Source organism: Chelonoidis abingdonii, chromosome 3 (assembly GCF_003597395.2).
Source record: "Chelonoidis abingdonii isolate Lonesome George chromosome 3, CheloAbing_2.0, whole genome shotgun sequence".
Lineage (NCBI taxonomy): Eukaryota > Metazoa > Chordata > Testudines > Testudinidae > Chelonoidis > Chelonoidis abingdonii.
Genome location: NC_133771.1, coordinates 31,597,009 through 31,619,508, shown reverse-complemented (window position 1 = coordinate 31,619,508; position 22,500 = coordinate 31,597,009). Strand labels below are relative to the sequence as shown.

At 44.4% G+C, this 22,500-nt stretch overlaps 1 protein-coding gene across 4 annotated transcripts in view; it reads left to right on the top strand.

Moving 5' to 3' along the window:
* The window catches only part of HPCAL1 (hippocalcin like 1), a 121,051-nt gene that overhangs the window by 8,657 nt on the left and 89,894 nt on the right, over positions 1–22,500 (top strand). For 3 of the 4 annotated variants that reach the window (XR_012655480.1, XM_032778170.2, XM_032778168.2), the window contains exon 2: positions 15,522–15,567. The exons of the other annotated variant lie outside the window; for it this stretch is intronic. The gene's annotated coding sequence lies outside the window, so the exon portion shown is untranslated. The remainder of the gene's footprint in view (positions 1–15,521; positions 15,568–22,500) is intronic. 4 annotated transcript variants of the gene reach the window in all.

Here is a 22,500-nt window from a genome sequence, read left to right as displayed (position 1 = left end):
GCTTAGGTTTTATCCTTTTAACATACAGGTCAGTCCTGTGGTGGTCTGAAGGCACCTTTCCACTTTGAGTGAGACTGGCTGCTGTGAGCTCATCACACAAGTCCCACTACTCAGACCTTTACACTAATGCATAGCTGGGGACATTTCATGGTGCTAGTGGTTATCCTTAGAAGTCTGGATGGTCTGGGTGCTGATCCTTGGAGAGACCATCTCTCATCCTGATTGGTTATAGATCACTTTCATTCATAGTATTGACCATTCTGGCTAGCAGCAGGACACCTTCAGTTGAGGATTTCCTAGCACGGGAATTTGCTCACCCATAGTAGCATACCAGAGCCTGAGTCTGGGGAGTTTCAAAGCTTGTTATGGGGTCCATTTATTTTGTTCTGTGTTTGGGTGATTTGGCTGAGATTTACCTGCCATACATATAAGGGTTATAAAAATGAATGGCATTGCCTGAGCAAACTTATAATTCTTCTTCCACCCTAGATATTACTGTGCATGTATGAAAGCTCCAGTTTATTTAATATCAATATTGTGGTAGTTACTAGGAGCCAACCAGGTGAGTGCCCCAAAAATATGAGCCAGTGATGTTTTTTAAATAGCATATAGCTGTGCATTTCACTCATGGGTTTCTCTATTCTGTTTGTTCACTTAGACCCTGATCTTGCAAACACTTAATAATCCAGCTGAAATAGTGAGAATACTTCTGTGCTTAAGTGTTCGCAGGATAGGGCATCATAGATTATAAACTCCATGTTTTCCTATATGCTTGTACTATACCCTGCAAAATGCCCCCAACTCCATGTTGATTGGGGCCTCCTGGTGTTATATATATTAAACAATAAATATTTGACAGCAAACATCGATGCTTCCAGTTTAAAGGCAGGAAGAGGCTGCATTGACTATGGTAGAAGAAAAACTGTGCTTCCAGCAGCATTTAGGATGTCATGATACAGAATCTCTAGGATTAAGGCATCATCCTCCTGTCACCTTCCACTCTCTGCCCCCATGGCTGCTCCCTCTAAGAGTAAGCCTACACCAAGCAGCCGGTGTAAATTCCAGCTCTGTGCTTGCTCTGATCCAGCTAGCATGCTAAAAATAGAAGCACAGCTGTGACAGCATGAGTGGCAGGAGAGGCTAGCTGCTTAGGTCACTGAGACCTGGGGTCTCAGATGGGATCTAACTCAAGACAACTAGCTCCGCTGACTGCTGGTGCTGCCATGGCTGTGCTTCTGTTTTTAGCTCACATTGCACTAGCATAGATGTGTCTTCTCGAGTTGGAATTTACACCTGGTTCTAGTGTAGATGTACCGTTAAGGTTCAGGACAGCAGGCTCAGTATTTGAGCTTCAGAGGAGGTGGGTGTTGCAATATGAGAGTAGGGTTGCCTCCTTTCTAATTGCTGATTCCCCCAAGGCTCCACCCCTGTCGCTTGCTTGATCATCTCAAGGAACCTGCGTTCAGGTAGGAGGCATCCCCTGCTGAGTAGGGACTGGTGAGGGTTCATGACCCAGTGCCTGCCCCAGCCCTGTGGTAACTGGACTTTTGGGTTTGGTGTCATTTAGTGTTGCCAGGTCCCCTTTTTGACTGGACTTTCTGGTTGAAAACTGCGCATCTGGCAACTCTAAATGGCCCTTGGACACAGAAGCTAAAATCTGGACCCTCTGAGTAAAGCCTGGATGGGTGGCAACCCTATATGAGAGGCAGCAGGCTAAGGGGCCTAAATAGGATGGTGGGAATTCTGTAGAGGGGTCAGATGAGTCTGTTGCACACACCTTGACCCTTTATTAGATAAGAGTTGTGAAGGCATCCTTGCTCCTTCTCCAGCTGGTCCAGTGGCTGTTTCCTCTCCCTTAATTCCTTGCCTTGCCCACAGACCATAAGTCAGAGAAGGAAGCTTGCACAGGGAGGATTAGGGTAATGGGGACGCAGCTGTTGCAACTTCCAGGAGAGGAGCATGTACAGCCAATGCCACTTCTGCTCATCGGAGGGCTGGTGGCCGAGCAGCAGCCTAATCCTGACATCCTCTTTCTTCCCTCAGACTCGTGTTCTTTCCTCATCCTGGGTTGTTGGTCCTTCTTGCTCCCAACAGCTGTTCAGACTGTCTTTACTCCCCAAATCAGTCACTGATGCCCTCTATCAACCTCTGAGACAGAGATTGAGAGGGAAGTCGCTTTTAATCTTAAATGTGCTTGTAAACAGGACCCTGTGTGCTCTGCAGCACGATGGAACAACATTCTGTGGCACGAGCTCCTAAATTCCACAACGTACATTTGTTCTTCACAAAATATCCCACATTCCCATTCCTCCCAAGCTCCCTCACAGACAAAGGAATAGTTTCCTGCCAAAAATGCTCAATGATGTAAAATTCATATATCTTTATTTTTAACAATTTTATTTTTACGATGCATGCAAAATATATAAACAATTTGATTGCTTTTCCCTAGATAGCCTGGCTTGGTAGGCCTTAGCTCAGGGGTGTGCACACTTTTTGGCCTGAGGGCCACACTGGGGTTGCGAAACTGTATGGCGGGTCGGGTAGGGAAGGCTGTGCCTCCCCAAACAGCCTGGCCCCCGTCCTCTGACTGCCCCCTCACAATCGCCAACCCATCCAACCGCCCTGTTCCCTGTCCCCTGACCTCCCCCTCCTGGGTCCCCACCCCCTATCCATCCCGCTCCCTGTCCCCTGACTGCTCCGACCCCTATCCACAGCCCCATCCCCTGACAGACACCCCTGGAATCCCACACCTGTCCAACTGCACCTGCTCCTCGTCCCCTGACTCGTACCGCCGCCCATCCAACTGCTCCCTGTCTCCTGACTGCCCCCGGAACCCCTTGTTCCTTATCCAACTCCCGCCCATTTAACATGCTGCTCAGAGTGGCAGGAACTTGCAGCCGCCCAGCCGGAGCCAGCCATGCCGCCCCGAGCGCTGGCATTGCATCGCGCTGAGGCTGCCAGGGAAAGGGGACAGTAGGGGAGGGACCAGGGACTAGCCTCCCTGATCGGAAGCTCAGAAGCCGGACAGAACGGTCCTGCAGGCCATAGTTTGCCCACCTCTGCCTTAGCTCATGTGATGTTATCTAGTCACCCAAGTCAAACCTCTTTCCTCTACCTCTCCCCCATGTATGCTGGGGAAGGTGGAGCTTGTAGCTAGCTTCAGTGTCTCATTCCCCTGGCTCCTCAGGCCAGCCGGTAGTGCTGTTCTCCAGGAAGCTCAGCTTGTGGCTCGTCCCTGCTCCCAGGCTGAAAATGAACTCCAACTGTAGTTCCCCAAATCCCTGCTGCCAGATTCCATGGAACAATGCAAAGAGTGTGTATGGTACTCCAATGAATTGCTTCTTGTAGGGTGAGCAGAAAGCAAGAGGCAGCTGCAGGCAGGTCCCAAGAGGGGAGTGCTGCAGTGAATTAGCAAAATTCCACAGTCAAGAAGCTGAGATTCATGGCATCTTGGGGGGAAAAACTTCATTTTCCATGGTTATGAAATTGCAGAGTCAGAATTGTGATTGACCTGAATGGGGCAGTATCTGTCTCTGGGAGCTATTGTTTCAGGCTCTCTGCAGACTTTTCTTTAAAGTTCTAGTTTAAGAGCAGGCAGACACCAGTATATCAAGTGCTCATTGCCCATTTTCAAGGTCTTCTCTGCAACCATAAAGATTAGAAACATATTTTTTATTATTATTATGATAACTGTTGTTATTATTATTATTATAATATTTTAAGATGAAATTCTGTCGTCACAAATTATTTTGCAAATTCCATGGCTGGGAAATCCACTGGGCCCCCTTTATGGCCCCTCCATATATAGGGTAGCATGGACATGAGGGCAAAATTAAGGTTTTTCGAGGTACTTTAACTCTGCAATCCCATATTTTACACTTTTTTTGGTAATTTTTAGGTCCTTTCTTTCAAAAGTTCAAGCTCTTCAAACTATTGTATATTCTATTACGTTTTTCCCCAGTGTGTTTATTGATGCATATTTACAACCTTAACTCTAGTCTAACAAAGGGCTTGTTTTTTCCTGTGGATGTACTTGATGAATTGTACTGTAGTTAATGCCACCTCTTGCGCCCTCCCACCCCCGCCTCCTCAAAAAAAGCCTTTATAGTGCAGCCAAATACACAGTGTATAGCTTTAATAGCTAGCATCCTTTGCAGCAGGGAAGCGCAACAGAAAGGATGATAAGAGGAAGGGAAGGATAAACTTCCTGAACAATGAATGTATAATGATATAATTGTGTTAATCTTATTGGAAAGAGTTTAGCATTAAAAGAGGAAATGGGGTAAATATAACTGGCACTGTTCCATCCCATACTGCCTTTATCTCTTTTTACTCTAACCCAATAGTTTGTGCCCAGTCAGGCCAAACAGTATGTGGCATTGTCAATCGCCTCTTCAATTCAGGAAGGAAAAAAATAGTTATGTGAAATAAATTAATTTCATGATGACACTTGAAGGCTTGCAAAATTAGATTTTAATATGCTTAGTCATAGTGGAGAATTAGACTTTCCATGCTTCATTCTTTCTCTTGTAAACTGGGTCTGTGTGGGTCTAGTACAGCATGTGATCTTACTGCGTAAATGTTGGACTCAATCACATGATAACCTGAAATTAACTTTCTTTTTGGAGTAGTTAAGTAAAGTAAGCTCAGCAGATTTTTAAGAGTCAGGGTAATTTCAAAATCGGAACAACTTACTGCTGAGCTTCCTGGAGGGTTGTGTGGTTTCTCCATCACTGGCAATTATCTTAAAATCACAACTGGAAGTTTATCTAAAAGAGGTGCTCTAGTTCAGTCAGGAATGAATTAAGGAAAGTCCTGTGGCCTGTGTTATGCGGGAGATCAGATTCACTAGATAGTCACAATTTTCCCTCCTGCTGTTATCTATGAATATTGGCTTAGCACTTCTTTGCTGATGTAGTACTGAGGAAGTTGTCTTACCCATAGTTTGTTTAAACTTACTTAAGTTTGTACTGCTGCTTCACGTGATGTATTATTGTTTTTTGTAGAACCCAAGATCATACTGGATGTTTACAAGGTCCCTGCTTGTGTAAAATGGGCTGGAAGTTTCAAATATACATTAGGAACTAAATTGATCACTGAAGATGCCTAGACAGCAGGGTTCTGCAAAAGGGGACATTGTACTGTGTTTGTTCTCAGTGGGAAATTATTGCCCAATTTGTAAAAAGCATCCATTAGTAAGAAGTACTCAAGTCAAGTACCTAATGTAACATAAGTGCAATTTCAGCCTTGCTGTAGAAGGGCAAAACTCCATTAAAGTCAATAGAGTTGCATCTGCATGCACTAAAATGAATCTGGCCCAACTTAAGCCCTTCTGTAGTAGTCTTGAATATTTTTATTCTTTGTACCAACTTTGTTCTCTAACTCTTCTCTTGTGAAGTTGGCAAGGATAATTGATTTTTGGTTTTGTTTGTATTGCGGCAGTGCATTAAGGTAGTGTCAGTCAAGGCTACGTTCCACCAGGCAGACTTCTGACAGTTTTTATAGTGTGTCTGTTAAGCCCTTGAGGAAAAAATGTCCAATAAATAAACAAACTTTTGGTGATGCTGTGAATCTGGCTGTTTGAAGATGAACAGTAACTATTCATTTTGAGTGTTTCATCCACCATTTAGAGTCAAGCTTGTCAGATGTACTTAAGTTATAAATATAAAAAAAATAAAAATAAAATTCCCCTCTCACCTCTATGGGTGGTATGTGTCTTCCTCAACCTCAGGTCCTCTACCAGAGGCTGGGAGTTTTAAGGTTCTGTGCAGTATCTATTGTCCTCACGCACCTCTTCTGGACGAGAGAGCTCGATTTGTTCCCTTGGGATCTGTTGGACCAACTCCCCAGCTTGAGGAGTCACAGCCCCGAGGCTCTACCATCACGGACCACTTGGCTTCACTTTCCACATCCTGTCTAGTTCCTCTTTCAGGGCCCTGTATTCCCAGCTCTCATATCCTTCTCCTGATGTTGCTGGTCACTTGCACTGCGCATACTTCTATCACCAACCCGCTGGCTCTGCCTTGTCATCTACACGATGTCGGTGATTGGCCAGTACTGCCTGTCGTGCGGATTGGAAGTCCCACAGAATCTTAGCCCTGCCTATTCTCCACAACCTTCTGTGGAATCTCCCAGTCTGGTCTTGGAGGCGGGAGAGCCCTATAACGCTGTGCAGATCGTTGGCTGGGTACACAAGCCAAGCCACATTGGTTTGTGCCGTTCATGTACTGCCTCGCTGCATCTACATGCTGCCACTTATGGTTGAGCTTGTCTCTGAGGCATCCTGCACGAGTCTGACCTTGGGGTCTTCTAGTGTGGTAGATTCCCCTGCTTCAATGGCCATTGGGCTGCAGTTGGCCTTCCTGTGCTGCTCTGACAGTTGCCTCCAGTGCGCTCTTTTGGTCCAGCCCCGGTAGTACTTCCCAGTGTCAGCCACTCGCTACGCGAGGTACAATCATGCCAGGTTGTGCGGCCATGGCACTCTTCTTGCTGGTCTCCTCCATGTCGTTGCTTGGTAGCATCTCTCAAGGCTCAATCTTGGCGGGCCATCTTACGGATGTACTCTGGATGTTCTGGGTGTCATCCAGGACAGTGGCTTGACGCTCACGAAACCCCGCGCCTAGCCTTCTTTCCCCGGCTGGATAAGTCCTGGGTGGTCTGGACTTGGGGTGGAACTCCTGCATTGTGAGAGCTTCCGGTCTTCACATTCGGCAGCTTCCATGTCTCCTTGGCCAGCTCACTTATCCGAGGTGTTGCCTGATGACCGGCAGGGCGTATTGTTCGATGCGTGATGCTTGTCTGTCCCCCTGAGCTGGCTGTCAGGATCCTGTCTTATCCTTTGGTGAAACTTGGATTTGCGTCTTCCTTGCGTCCTCATCGTGGTTTCCCATGTGACTGTGGGACGCAAGGTACTTGTAACCTGGTCTGGTAGTTGCTATTGGTGGCCCGCTGGCAGTTCCACCCACTTCAGGTCTTGACTACCTCCCTCTCTTCGTACCGATCCGGCACACTTCTCCAGTCGCGAATGACATCCCGATATCTCAACTGTAGATCCACGGTCAGGTGGATCGAGCGGAGTCATGTCATCGTTCATTTCTTAGCATACAGCTTGACTGTCATCGCATGTAAGAGGTGGCTGCGTAAGTTTCACTCCTGAATCCTGTACCCTATGCAGTCCTTTTGAATCGTGGCTGAGGAGTTGTAAGCGCTAGCAGAACAGCAGCGGGGACAGTGCATCCCTGGTATATCGAGCACTTGATGCCACGTGTGCAAGCTAATCCTTGAGTGATCCATGGTTGTCTTCCATAGTCCACTCGAGTTCTGAGGGAAGGTCCTAGTGCCCTGTGACTTTGTATACGCGCCAAACATCAACAGCTCCACGGTGCGGCATTGACGTCGTAGGCTTTCCTCGTATCCAATCCAGCTGTACTCAGATTTGGTCTGTTAGATCTTGATCTTGCGACGCTCTATCTATGCCAACTGGTGGTTTGAGCTTCTGGTGTTGGGTCCCAATGCCCTCGAGCTGTTGCTCAGTGACTGACCCATTATGGTACTGTAGCTTGCAGCTATGATGCATGTAGGACTTCCATAATGTGGGGAGGCAGGTTATTGTGCCAGGGTAGTCTGTGACGTTCTGCCCTGCAGGAGTCTGTTCCTAGATCAGCTTGTCCTTCATTGTTTAGAGCCAGTTTGGGTGGTGTAAACTGGCTGCTAGCAGCTGGTTCATCTGGTGCTGCTAGGTCGCGTCTTATGCACCGCTGTTGGAGTCGGCTCTGCTTTAGCCATACCTTGGTGGATCGATGTCTGGTCAAGGTACTGTCCAGCTCTTCATGTTCTTGACCCGCGTGCGTTGTCTGCTCTGGTGATGGTGACTGGTTTCTCTTCTGGGAGTTGGCTGTGCTCGTCTCAGGTCCTCGCAGCCACTTTTGCACCTGTGTTATGAAGTCTTGCTCTATTTTCACCATATGTTCTTCCAGACTGTTCAGTTTCTGTGCTGTATGTGTGTGCAAGCTGCATTGGGAGTACACCTTGGAGGCTTCTTTGGAGGAACAGGGCATTTACTTTTTTGGCTCTGCTTCCTAGTGTATCTCCTTAGCCTGGTAACCGTACTGCGGAGCCTTGTTAGCAGTCTCTAGGAGCTTCAGATCCTTGTATTGTTCCAGTCTCTGAGTCTTATCTTAATCCTACACCCTTCTGTAGTTCGACCAGCGACTAGACTTCTCTCCGTAGTCGCCTTGATTTTATCCTCAGCTCATTTCAAGGGTGGGTACATACTGCTGTTCTCTTGATCGTGTAGTCAAGCATCAGGATTAAGGAGGCTGTAGCGTTCCAGTTCATTGGTTTTGAGTTATGGTGGTAGTAGGGATTGTTCATGAGGGCTCTATGTCATCCTCTAACATACTATCAGATGGTACTTCTCCAACTGAGCTTGGTAATCGGTCTCCGAGGATTGACTGTAGGCTAGTGATTCCATGATCTTATGCCTCATATCACTGCGTGCTCTGAATGGAGGGGGTGGCAGTGAGTTTCAGCTTCAGGTGTGGCTGCACATCCACTTGTTCTTCCAGGTCTCTTCGAGTCTGGATTGTAATGTGGAGTTGGGTCTATACTTCAGCTGTGAGAGCAGCTTCCTCTCACCAGTTGAACGTTGGGTACCAGCTGTTTCTCAGGTAAGTGGTGGAGTAGGTCTTTGTCCATCCACAGTCCCCTCATACGTTTCTATACTACTCTTCATCAAGTTCTAGCTGTTGTAGTAGCGATTCCATCAATTCCAGTTGTCTTGTCCCGTCAGATATGTTTGTTCCATAGCCCCACTTATCGTCAGATTGTCCTGGTTCCTCAGCATCTGGCGCGGCCTTGTTAATTCGTACGACGTCCGAGCCAGCAATGACTCCGCTAGTTCGTGTCACTCTCATATTTGGGTGCGCAGGTGAAGCCGTTAGGGGGTCTTTGCCCAAGGACCCCTAACTGGAAGTTGGTGTATCACCAGGGCATTTGGAACTCCCAGGTCCTCTCGTGATCAAAGGTGCGCTCTTAAACCACTAGCGCTGTTAATATATATTAATATATTTTGATCAGGTACATTGTACCCGGTATGTTTTATGTTGGTTTTGTTTAGGATAATGACAGATGTATATATATAGTAAAAAAAACAATTCCCCTGCACACCGCCAAGTGGGTGGTAGTGTCTCTCAACCTCGGTCCTCTAACCAGAGCTGGGATGGAGAGTCTGCCAGTAATCTTAGCTGGTCTAGCAACTGCACTCTTCTGTCACAGAGAGCTCCGATGTTGTTCCGGATCTGCTGGAGGCCACTCCACCACACTTTGGAGTCCACAGCCACCCGATTGCTCCTACCACCGCGGACCACTTTGCCTTCACTTTCCACATTCCCATTTTATATTATATAGCCTCATTTTATATATAATATATTTTAATAATATATATAAATTGAGGAGTGTGGAAAGTGCAAGCCCAAAGTGGTCCCAGCGGTGGTAGGAGCACTCGGGGCTGTGACTCCAAAGCTGGGTGAGTGGCTCCAGCAGATCCCAGGAACAACATCGGAGCTCTCTGTCCAGAAGAGTGCAGTGCTAGGACCAGCTAAGATACTGCGCAGAACTCTCAAACTCCCAGGCCTCTGGTAGAGGACCCGAGGTTGAGGAAGACACATACCACCCATTGGGGTGAGAGGGGAATTGTTTTTTTATATATATATAATTTCTGTATCCTAAACAAAACCAACATAAAACATACCCGGGTACAATGTACCATGTCAATGTATCTTTAAAATTCCAGTTTAAGAGCAGGGGATATACTAGATGATCTAATAGATATTGTCTGACTAGTACGATCCTGTATCTGTCTATGAAATGGATGAAGGAAGAGGCTTCTGCCTGTGCAGTAATATATAAGTGCAACTGCACATTAGATCATTAGGCTTTGTCAATTTAAAAAAAAATCAGAGGCGTAGGATTCCAACTTCATGTAGAGAAGGCTCTAAAAGGGGAAACTGTGTTTTGAGAGCTTGTGTAAGCACCCAGTGAATAGCATATAGTAGCATATTTTCAGGATCTGCTAATTTGTAGTTTGCTGCCTCTGGCTTGTTTCACTTTTTGCTTACTGGAGTGAGACCTTACAGTGCCAAAATCTTTTTTTTCTTTTTTTAACTTGCTTTTTCTAGTGATTTAGCATCACACTTTTTCTCTGGCTTTCCACTTGCAGGGAAATGAGCCTGCCTGCGTTGAGCCTCGCCGCTGCAGATTAAACTTCTCAAACACTGTCAGTTTTGCTTAGTAAGCAGGTGGTGATTGCCTGTAATACTGAGGCACACTTCATGTTGCAACGGTTAATGGTGGAATGCTTCATATGCAGATGACAGAAGGAGAAAAACTGAAGATGAGGAGTTGTCCGTTGATAGATACATCTGTGTTCTAACTGAAAACACAGACTATTCTAAAGCATGAGAAAACAAAGTAGACTGGGAATCTGTCCTTTTTATTCATTGGGTGTAAATGGTTTTGCAAATTAACCATCAAAATCTATAGGGAATGTCTTGGATCCATCTCCATAGCTAGTGCCTAATATTATTGGTGTTCATTTTCCCTCATGCTTTGTCTATCTCCCAGATAGAGCTTTCATGGCCCAGTGGTTAGACCAGTAGCCTGGGACTCAAGAGATCAGGATTCAGTTGCTTGCTTCACCATAGACTTCCTGTGATCTTGTGCAAGTCGCTTGGTGTCTCTGTGCCTCAGTTCCACATCTGTAAAGTGGGATAATAGTACCTCCCAGGGGACCTGAGCAGATAAATACACTAGGAAGACCCAGATGTTCCAATACTATGGTAATCAGTGCCTCAGTAGATAGAATATGTGGCATGTTACTGTCCAAAGCAGAGGAAGGAGGGATTAACAGCTCCAGCTGCTCAGCTCTTCCATGGGTACTGGCTTTGCTGCTGTGTGTGTGGGGAGGAGGGGCTGGAGAAGAGCTGTGGAGTATTAACTGCTTTTTACGATGTCGTCATTAGGTTTGGGCCCATTTCTGAATGGAAATGGACTTGGGGTGAAAGCTCCTGAGCAGGGTGGGGCAAACTAGCCACATCTCTTCACTTCTCCCTCTTCTCGCCCCCCTGCCCCCTCCCCCGCACCTCAAATTGGTAGAACTTGGTGAGGGGGACCCTGAATGAGACTGGCTTCTCAGCTCTTCTGAGGTTTTCCATGTAGGGTTAGCATATCACCATTTATTGCAGGGAGCATGAATCTCTTTCCTGACTGCTTGATGCTGACCTTGTGAATTACACCCACATGCTCTGTGGCCATATTGTCCAATAGGTCCATGATAGATTGTGAATGTAGCAATTTTAAGGACACTTTTAAAGAGGAGAGTTGGGCCAGCAGAGGGATCCAAAAGAGTAGGTGGGTGGCCAGCATGTATTGAACAGATACAATGTGTCATCTGGCCTAGGGGAGGAGCGTGAGTGTAGTGTAAATGCTTGGATAGCAGTGTGCACAAGAGTGGAGTACTGGGAAGAGAGAGAGAGGGAGAGGCTAGAGGAGCTGTAGAACTGGCCGAGCAAAGCGCCCTGTTAAAAAAGAAAAGGTTGTTGCCTGGTGGGAGAGTTGCAGACCTTTGATATCTGGGGTGTTCCTGACATGACCACAGAAATAGAGAAGGGAGTGCATAGTTCTTAAGGCTTAGAGTACTCGTTTGCATTCAGAAAGAGCAATGTGTGGGGTGCCAGCAGGATCCCAATCAAAATAAGAGCTGTAAGTGAGCAAGCTTTGCTAGAAGAGAACATAGACACAGTCTCTGCTCTATAATGTCTGAAGAAAGTTTGCTGGCATGCACAGCGCTTTTGAAAGAAGATGAGTTAGTGAGGAACTTGACCGCAAAGGTAGCATTAATAACAATACTGATTTGCCCTAATGCTGTTTGACTGTTAAAGCTGAACTTTCAAGACGTGAGTAGGTGTCTTCTTAATGCCTACTACTCCTGTTGATTTGAGAATATTATCAGCAAAGGGGAAATGAATGGACATTGGAGCAGTGCAGAGTGAAGCAGTAGCTGTTAATGAGGAAAAAAGAGCTAAGTTCATTTCAAGCTCCTTCATCATTTTGAGAGGAATGTTCTGTAAGAATAATGGCCACATGGATGGAACAGCTTCAGAGTATGCAATCAAATGCTGCAGTAACAGGAGTGAGTGAGCACAATCTCTCCCAAATCCAAGTACCTTACAAAGGGATGCTTAACCTCCTATATAGACACAACAGAATTAAAGTACAAATATACATTGTGCTTAACTCTGGCTGTGCTGAAAACCCCACATGGCTGTTATGGGGTGTTATGGATGGTAATATGGAAACTAAGTTCAGATTAGGTCCATATTCAGGACACAGCTCTCCCAAGGTCAGGGCTGTCTGTATAAATTACAAGCAGCAGGCTTGCGGCTCGTGTTCTGGTTTCCTTCTGATAGTTGGCTCTCACTGAGGATAAGAGTCTGCTTTTTCTTTATAGTTAAAGGAGTTACTCTTTCAGCTCAAGTGATAGGGACTTGGACTTCTAATGCTGAAGACCTTGGATTCTTTCTTTGCGTGCGTGTGTGTGTGAGAAAGATAGGATTACTAGTTAATAAGCATTTTAGAATTTAAAGGGATCATTTGGATATGTTCAGGTTGAGTAATGTGTGTGACTTGGGATGCATTGGTTGCATTCCACCAGCTCTATGTAGCAAAGTGTGGTAGGAGCTACATAAAGGGGTCATTCATCATATTACTTTCTTCTTTCCTTCAGTCTGTCAGTATAGCCTCTTATTAGGGATTACCCTAAAAATGATTTTGTAGAACCACCAGCCTGGTGACTTGACACTAGTATCGAGGCTAATGGTAGGTTACTAGTGCAACAACCCTTTCTTGTCCAACCTCCAAAAATTATTGATTGATCTTCCTTTAATTCTGCCTAGTAATTAAATTTCTGCCATAAGCTGCTTCTGCTAATTCAGTTATACCTCCCTTTTCACTGACAATAGATTTAATGGTTCATGCTAAATATACAGACTAACTTCTGCAGCCCAGCTAAACTAGGCTCTTTAGGATTGGAACCAGGACTTATGATTTTAGGAAACAATGTCCAGTACTTCTCCTGAGGACCCTTTAAAATGGGGGGGGGGGGGAAATATACACACACCATGTACACCACTGCCTTGATATAACACAAATTTGCATAGAACACGGCAAAGCAGTGCTCCAGGGGGGCAGGGCTGCGCAGTCCAGTGGATCAAAGCAAGTTTAGTATAACACGGTTTCATCTATAACACAGTAAAATTTTATTGGCTCCCAAGGACAGCGTTCTGTTGAGGTAGAGGTGTATAAAAATGATTGTGTGTATTCTAATCCAGAAGGAGGAAATAGCTTTTAATTCAAAGTTACTAATTAAGTGATCAAATACAGTGTTCTGTAACTTACACTATTACAGTAAGTGGGGGAGGAAGGATAGTTCTATGGCTAAGAGTCAAATGAGCTGTTTTGGTTTCCTCCTCTGCCACTGACTTTGTCTCTTTGGAAAAGTAATTTAAGGCCTGATTTAACTCCCACTTGAAGTCATTCCAGTGAGTTTAGTGGAGGCTGGATTTGGTTTATAAACTCACCTGACCCTCAAATTTCCTGATCTGAAAAATGGAAATACTTGCTCCCAGAGGGATGCTGAGGCTGAATTAATTATCTAAGGGTTTTATTCCTCCACTCCTCGTAGTATCTGAGCACCTTCCATGTAAAATCAATAGTAATTCCAAAGTTCCTAATGGACTTCCTGGAGTCCTTTTGACACTTCTTTTTCTGGGTAAAAACTCTATTTTAATGTTTGTAAAGAGCTTTAGGATCCTTGACTGGCAGGCCATGCAGAGATCCAAAGTGCTAGTAGTCTCTGTTCTGCTGAAGTAAGATAACGGACTGTGTAAGAAGCCATTTCTAACCTTTTATAACATTGTTATTGGCTCCAGAAAACTAAACTGGTGTCCATGTAATTCAGTTGCCTTTCTCCTACTCCTAGATCTGAACAAATTATAATATTTGGAGGTTCAAGACCAATGCTTGCATGTTGGGATTTTTCTTTGAGCTAAAATTGACTTGTTCTTTCTGAAGAACGTATAACAGGATCAAGCGGGGAGGATGGTGTAAGTGGACTTTGAAGGCCAATAGAATTGATTTTTATTTTTTTTTATGGACAATAAGAGAAATCTGCATACTGATCAATTCCCTAGCAGTTTTCTTTATTTCAGGACAAATAGAATGTACATTTAGGCTGTAAAGTCTCATAGCTGTATACCAGAGGTGGGGAACCTTTTTTCTATCAGGAGTCACTGACCCACAGAAAACATTAGTTGCGGGCCACACAGCTCTGTATGTGTGGGGCCGGGGACGTAACTGCTCAGGGCTTCCTCTAGGCTACAGGGTAGGACCAGAAGTGAGGGGTTCAGCATGTTGGAGGGGACTCCAGGCTAGGGCCAAGGGGTTTTGAGTCAGGGAGCAGGCTCAGGGCTAGGGCAGGGGGTTGTGGTGCAGGGTGTGGGCTCTGGGAGGGGGTTCAGGGCTGGGGTAGGAGGTGGGAGTGTAGGGTGTTGGCTCTGGGAAGGGGTTCAGGGCTGGGGTAGCAGGTGGAAGTGTAGGGTGCGGGCTCTGGGAGAGTGTTTGGATGCAGGAGGGAGTTCTGATCTGGGGCAGGGGGTTGGAGTGCAGGTGGGGTTGTGGGGTCTGGGAGGGAGTTAGGATGTGGGAGGGGTTTGGACCTAGGTAAGAGAGTTTGGGGTGCAGGCTCTGGCCAGGTGACGCTTACCTCAGGTAGCTCCCAGTTGGCAGCACAGCAGGGCTAAGGCAGGCTACCTGCCTGCCAGGGCTCCACACTGCTCCCAGTAGTGGCCACCATGTCCCGTCGCTAGGCGGAGGATCCAGGGGGCTCTGCTTGGCGCCCGCAGACACCGTCCCCACCGCTCCCATTGGCCACGCTTCCTGGCGGATTGGAGCTGCAGAGCCAGCTCTGGCAGTGGGGGCACTGCACAAAACTTCCCTGATGGCCCCTCTGCCTAGGGTCCACAGGGACATGCTAGCCCCTTCTGGGAGCTGCGCTGAACCGACCAAACTTTTAACAGTCTGGCAACCCCAGCCGTCCCCCCGCAGCGGGGTGAGCTGTCACTAGTGGCTCCAGTCCCAATAGAGGAGGTGTAGGGGTGCCGAGGCTCAGAGTTTCTGGCCCGTGATGCCGAGACTTGTTGCAGGCTGGCTGAAATGAAGCAGCGGGCCAAATCCAGCACATGGGCTGTAAGTTCCCCACCCCTGCTCTATGCATTTGGGGTGACTACTGAATAATACAGAATATTTACCCTAAGGGCTAGGTTTTTGATGTCTGTTACATTTGTGCAGCCCTGTTGACCCAAGAGATGTGCATGGGGGGTCCACAAACAAGATTTGCCCCAAAAACTGTGACTTAGGGGAAAACTCCTAAGACATACATAATTTACTTATGCTTTTTCTTTCAGGCAAGTGAATGCCTCTGAATTGCTCTGAGGAGATTCAAGATAAGAGGTAAGGGTGGTTGTTTCTCCTTCCCCTCCTCCCCCCAGCTTCTGCCCCATTCAAGGCACCCAATGATATGAAAGAACAGAAAATGTAAGCCTCAAAACTTGGCTTGCAGCAAGTATTAATCCTCTGCATTGAGCCAAATTTGGGGTCACACTTATGGTCAGGATGCTTTAATTGTTGAACTGAAGGACAAGTCTGGTCTTTTTATATCAATGTTATAAACTTTTATCTTCACACCAGAATGAATTTCCTGAGAATTCAGTAATTGAGTTTTATCTTTTTAAGCTAATTTATCTCCAGTGGGGGAAATTTGTATAAATTAGATTGTATTCGGAGCTAATAGTCTATGCTGCCCCATGAGAGCAAAGTCGTCCTTTGAAATTGAAAGGAGAACCTCCTTGAGAACATAACTAACTTATTTAAATTGAATGGAATTTTAAAGTTTTTGGAATAACACACTTTTGCCTCTGATTAACGTGACTTGTCTCTTCATAGCATACTCATGTATGCCATACGTCTCTATGTAGCTAAAATTAGGTAAACGAAACATTAAAATAGTCAGCAAATGGGAAAAGGTAAGTAAGGTTCCTACAGAAATATTAATGTGACCACATTATGCACATGCAAGAGCCAGCCCTTAAACTGGTATGAATCAGTGTAGCTACCAATTGCAGATCTGGTCAGTAGTATTCTCTTGCTGTTCCTGGATAAATGTGTAGTTATTGCTACTGCATTTCCCCTTTCAATGGTAAATTTTTCCCAATAAGATTAACACAATTATATCATTACACATTAATTGCTCAGGAAGTTTATCCTTTGGTTTCATTTCCCCAGTGCACAGGATACAAGCTATTAAAGTGATTGTGTTCAGATAGATTAAAAGGTCTGAGGCATTCAACCTCAGTTAATTTTCTGGACCACCTCCCCTTCTATAAAATATATTTTTAATTATAGAAGATTCCAGTGTATTTCATGACTATCCACACGCAGCACAACTGAAATGCAGTCACCTCTTTAGCACAGCATGCTGCACAATATTTTGTGTGCCCATGTTGGAGGGGGTGAATTTCTGCCAAGAACCTCTACTCTTACTAAAGAGCCATTAAATTTGTCCATGCAGACCATACAGGATACCAATTAAATCCTTTCACAAAGACACCCCCTCACATAGTGCATGACACCCTAATTTCCTACGTAGAACAAAGGATTGAGTCAAGCCTGCTAGGATTTGAATTTGTGGTTTAAGTCTGAGTAGACATCTCCTACGGCTTACACCATAACCTTTATGGATATGTGTGTAGTTGAAGCAGCAAACCCCTCTTCTGCCAACTCCCCTGTGTGGGCACAGTTATATCAGTACAGAAGTGCTTATACCAATATAGCTTATTCTGGTTTGGGAACTGTAGTACCAGCATAAAGCACTTTTTATACTGGTATTTCTGTGTCCATACTAGGGCTTTTACTGGACTACCTATATCAGCAAAAAGTCACACCCCTCACTGACATAATTACACTGGTACAGCTTTCAGTGTAGACCAGCCCTTGGGCTCCTAAGTCTCTGAGGTGCTTTTGAAAATGTTAATTTTTCCTGTTCTTTATATAGGATTTTCACAAGCTACAGGATATAGGAAAAACATGGCAGGTGAAATATATTGTAAGCCCCTGAAAGTTTGTGGGGGCCTCAGAGACCTAAGTAGTACCTGAAATTTCTTATTCAATTTGGAAAAAAGTTCAAATTTTGAGTTAGTGGTATCCTAGAGCAATAGTTACTCACAACACTGAAGTGTGCAATGGATATGTTGTATAGCCTAAACAGTAATGTTATTAAGATGAATGTTTGAATAGGAAAAACATTATGGTCCCAATTCAGGGAAGTACTTAATCATGTGCTTATGTGCATTCCAGATTGTTCAATCAGGGCCTATGCCATAGCACTCAATCTATTTAACTACATGCCTGTCTTTAAGCAAATGAGTAGTCCCACGGGGACTCCTTATGCGCTTAAAGTTAGTTGTGTGGTTACAATGTGTGCTGAATTGAGGCCTGTGTGAGCAGAACAGCTCAATTAACATTGGTATAGGAACCTTCCTTCTGTATTTCTTGACTTTAAAGACTTCTGTTGTGCAGTGTTAATAGTTGTGCATTTGTGCAGCTTTGTACTAAAATTTTACTGATGTGCTCTCTGTGCAAAGTTTGACTAACAGAGCTCTACCTTTGTGTATTTTTTTCAGAATAAAATAAAATACATCTGCATAGTGCTGTCTGTAACCTTACAATTTGGTTTGACATATCAGTAAATATCCAGTTAATAAGTACTGAGTTAATAAAATGTATTCTAAATGATGCCATGTAATCTTTCAGCTAGAAGTTTTTCAATCCCTACTTTAAACTCTTTTCAATTTCAATTTTTGTGTTGGTGAATAGCTTTCTGAATAAAATTGATAGTTTTAGAACTGTAATTTAATTGGCATTTATGAGGTGAACAATCTATCATTACTTGATGCTGCAGGTGTTCTCACAGGGTTTTCACAAGATTTAATTGTGTTTGTGCAAGATGCTTAATGATTACATGATACACCTACAGAAAAGGATTTGTGATGCTCGAAACATGTCACACTTAATGTTTTAAAATTGGACCCTTCTGGTTTAATTTATTATTTGTTTTTAGAATCTGTTTTTCCATGTGACTTGAGGTTTCACAGAGGCACGATATCAGGTATAAACAGGAATGTAATGAGACACTGATGTTCCCTGCCTATATTTACAACATGTTTATGTAAGGTGTGATGGCTTATTTTGGTGTAATGATGTTTGCATGTCATTCATGCAAATGTCTCTCAATGCACAGACATTGCAATGGTCGCTAGATATGATGGAGATGGAGGACGAGGTGTTAATAGACTAGGAGATGCATAGGGAACTGGTAATCACCAGTGTGGGGAACCAACAGCTGCGGTTGATAGTGTTGATAAGGTGAGTATCAAGCTTGGGGTTTTTTTGCGGGGGGGGGGGAGTGTTAAGGGTTGGTGAGCTGCATAGCTGGTGCAGAAGCAGCAGCAGAGGATCAACCTCGAACAGAGTAGATTGGGTTGGGGTCTGAGAGGAGGCAGATCAGTGGCAGCAAGTGAAGGTATTGGGAGAGTGAGATCTATACTATATATCTGATCACTGGGTCTTAAACTTTTTTACTGGCGACCCCTTTCACACAGCAAGACTGAGTGCAAACCCCCCAATAAATTAAACACACTTTTAAATATATTTAACGCCATTATAAATGCTGGAGGCAAGCGGGGTTTGGAGTAGAGGTTGACAGCTCGCAACCTCCCCATGTAATAACCTTGCAACCCCCTGAGGGGTCCTGACCCCCAGTTTGAGAACCCCTGGTATAGATTGAGGGGCATAGCCACGAAGGGTCTTGAAATCCAGGAGGCAGAATTTAGGAGATTTCTATGGATGAAGTGTAGGGAAAGCAATCAGGTGTATTCTTGTCGGTGAGCATGTTTGCAGTGTTGTTCTGAATAGACTGGAGACTTGGTGAGAGTGATTCTCAGAGGTGGTAGAGGAAGGAATTGCTATAATCTGGATGAATGAGAGGGGATGGGGCGTGAGGCAGTGGTGTACATACACTGTTGTGGAGATGGTAATGGGCAGATCCAATACTGTAAGATCTGAAGGACAAAACACTGCAAACATCACAGAAAGCAGTTTTTTTTCTGGCAGGTAAATGGACTGCTTGGCTTAACCAGTCTTTTCGAGTTCCACAGTGTATGGAGAAAGATCTTTGGTTCTGCACTGAAACCTACAGCCAGAACTAGCAAGTTCTCGAATTCAGAATGGTAGAACTAGACGTCTGGAAGTGATTGCAGAATCCAGAGCAAGAGAAATTTATCCGGGCAATAAACCAACTTTCCTAAACACTTTTTAATCAAAAACTGAGCTGTCCTTATCTTAAAGGGATGGTGAAGATGACACTGTATCTTGAAAACTCTTCCAAATAGAAGGGTGTATGAGGTATTGGGTTGACTTCTTACCCTTGATAGTAATGGAAATAAAACCCTATATCTGCAGCCCGGGAAATGGTAGGGTAGAGTGACCAGTTACCCTGATTGTACTGGAATTATCTCGAATTGCAGTCAGTGTTCCTGAGTCTGGGTTTTTTGGGAAGTTGTGTGGAATTTTTTTGCACCCCAACACCCAGTTCCATTAAAAACTGGCCATTGCCCATCCAGCTATTCCTGCTGGATAGCTCCTCCTATATTAAATCTTTTTATCCATCTCCTCCTGGCCTGCAGTACAACTTGTTCCCCCTCTCCGCACAGCCCCTATTCTTTCTCTGCCTCTGCTCACTCTCCTCCCTCCCATCTGTCTTTGTACCCCCACCTTCCTGGTACACTGTAGCTATATATTCCCCTAGTGTGATGGAATCAGAAAGAGGAGGCAACAGAAAAGCAAATAATTTGAACTGTGCTAAAGCATAAAGTGGGGGAAAAGGTGGGACCTGTAGGGATGGGAGTGCCATTTAACTTTCTCAGTAGTCGCATGGCCCTGAGTGTGCCCTGAACCCTAATATGCCTGTTTAGCAGCCAAGCCCCCCCCCCCCGAGTGTGTCTGAACTCTCATTCCCTACAAACATCGCTCCCTAGTGCAAGGGTTAAATCCTGGTCACCCTATGCAGTGAAACTTCTGATTCTTCCTAATTTTCCTCCTCCTTGATTTGGGATTGTGGGGAACTTCTGAGATGAGAAGGTAACATAGTTCCTTGCCCATTCAGTCCATGACCTCTGAGTCTGCAGTAGTTAAAATGGTCCCTTGTTCACTGACAGCTAGATTAATTTGTGCCTACTTTCTCTCAAAGCCGTAAAAGATGTTGGACCCAGAGCACCTTTTAATGCTACCAAGTCATTCCCTGTTATGGACAGTTTATTTCACCTTTACTTTACTCTGTGGTAATGCTAGAACAAAGATAATTATCTTTTCTTCTTGCCAGATTTCCCCCCTATTTTTGGGGTTCCCATTGTGAACCTCCATTCTTCAGTAGTTGCTCTTTGTGTTGTGTCTCTCTCCCTTTGATTTCTCTTAGCTCAGACCCCAGCTCAAGTCAGCCAGACGACTGGCTTAGGTGTATAAGGCTATGTCTGCACTACAGCTTATGTCTGCAGAATTTGTCACTTGGAGGGAGAATAAACCACCCCCCGAGCAACATACATTACACCGACATCAGCACCATATGGACAGGCTGTGGGTGGGAGAGCTTCTCCCACTGACATCACTTCTGCCACTCATAAAGATAGTTTTATTATGCCTTTGGGAGAGCTGTCTCCCTTCAGCATAGAGCGTCTTCAGATATGCTGCAGTGTCGCAGGTGCAGCGGTGCAACTGCGTCGCTGCACTGCTGTACGTGTAGACATGCCCTACGGCGGCACCACCTCCTCCTCCATGTGGCAATGCAGCTTATGCTACATTTTGCCTTTCAGCTGATAAAAAGGTAAAGAATATACCACACTTTTTTTTTTTTAAAAGAAAATTCCATTGACTTCAAATTTTGGTATTTATCTCTCGCTGCCTTTCAGTAGCAACTACAAGAGCAGGATGTCCAACTTGGATAAATTAAGTACTGAAAGGCTAGTGTAAACAAGTGGATCACACTACCATTGAAGTGAAGAATATTGTGTGAGAGAGTAATGTGTATAGATAAACCTTAACTATAACGGACCTGGCCATCTTCTATATTACAAAGTAATTAGGCCAGTTTAATCTTATATTGGGACCATTCCTGTCGTATATTACTAAATGAAGAATGTATTTTTACTCATATTTCTGCTCTTCTTCCTGTACCCAGATTCTTTCCTTTCCTTTCCTCCTTGCCTTTTGTCTTCCCCGTTTCTTCATGTTCATTGTATAATTCAGTTTTGCTAATATTTTCACTATTGAAGTTATTCTGTGTTGTACTTAATATTTATCACATTTCTGCATGTTGCCTTGAATAATTCAAGAGTTAATTTTTTTTAATTAGGATGGATGTGCAGCACCCCAGGCATGCTTTATATTTTCCACTTTAATGAAGGGACTTGCAGTATCAACTCCTGGAAACTTCTTGATCTTTCCAATGCTGAAAAACTCTAAAACACTCCCTGAATAAACTGTAAATTTTTAGAGATAAATGCACTAACTCAGAGACAATATGCTTGAAAATGTAAATATATCAATAATATTGCTGGAAAATTAATCATGGACTAATATTTCAGAACTGAAAGGAGATACTGAGCTTGACATTCTCTAACAGTAGTGCTTTTCTTCTCCACATACTGAACCTACTCCACACACCTTCGTCCTTCCAAATTTTGCATGGATGTTGGTATAGTATAAGAAACAGAGAATTGTACCCTACTGCAAGTATCTCATGTTGATTCACTGCTAAACAAATGTTCATCCTTTAATAGTGTGGGATTACAAAGCATTATCATCCTCAGATTGACTCAGGTAGTGCTATTTTTATTTAATCTGTATTAAGGTATCATTGTACATCTTTGGTCTTGCAGCATAGAGGTAATACGATTTACTATTTTTATAAAAATCAGTGTGGCTGTATAAATCCTGTCAGTACCAAGAACTGCAAAGATTAGTCATGAGCTCACTCTTTTTCCATCAGTAGTGAGTAGCTAAACTTTTTTTGTTTTCCATAACGACCTAAACCACACTGGCCAGTTTTGGAACAAAATAGTCACACTTGGCTTATGGTACAGCATTTTCTCATCATTATGTATGATGGTGCATGGAAACACAGGACGCAATCGTGCAACACTTAAATACTCACAGATAGCCTCATTGATTTTAATGGGGCTATTTGTGTGAGTAAAGATTTCTCACATGAGGTAAGGGGGTCGCATCAAGTCCCATACTCAGAATCATATTACCCTTGCAGAGATGATCAGCTAA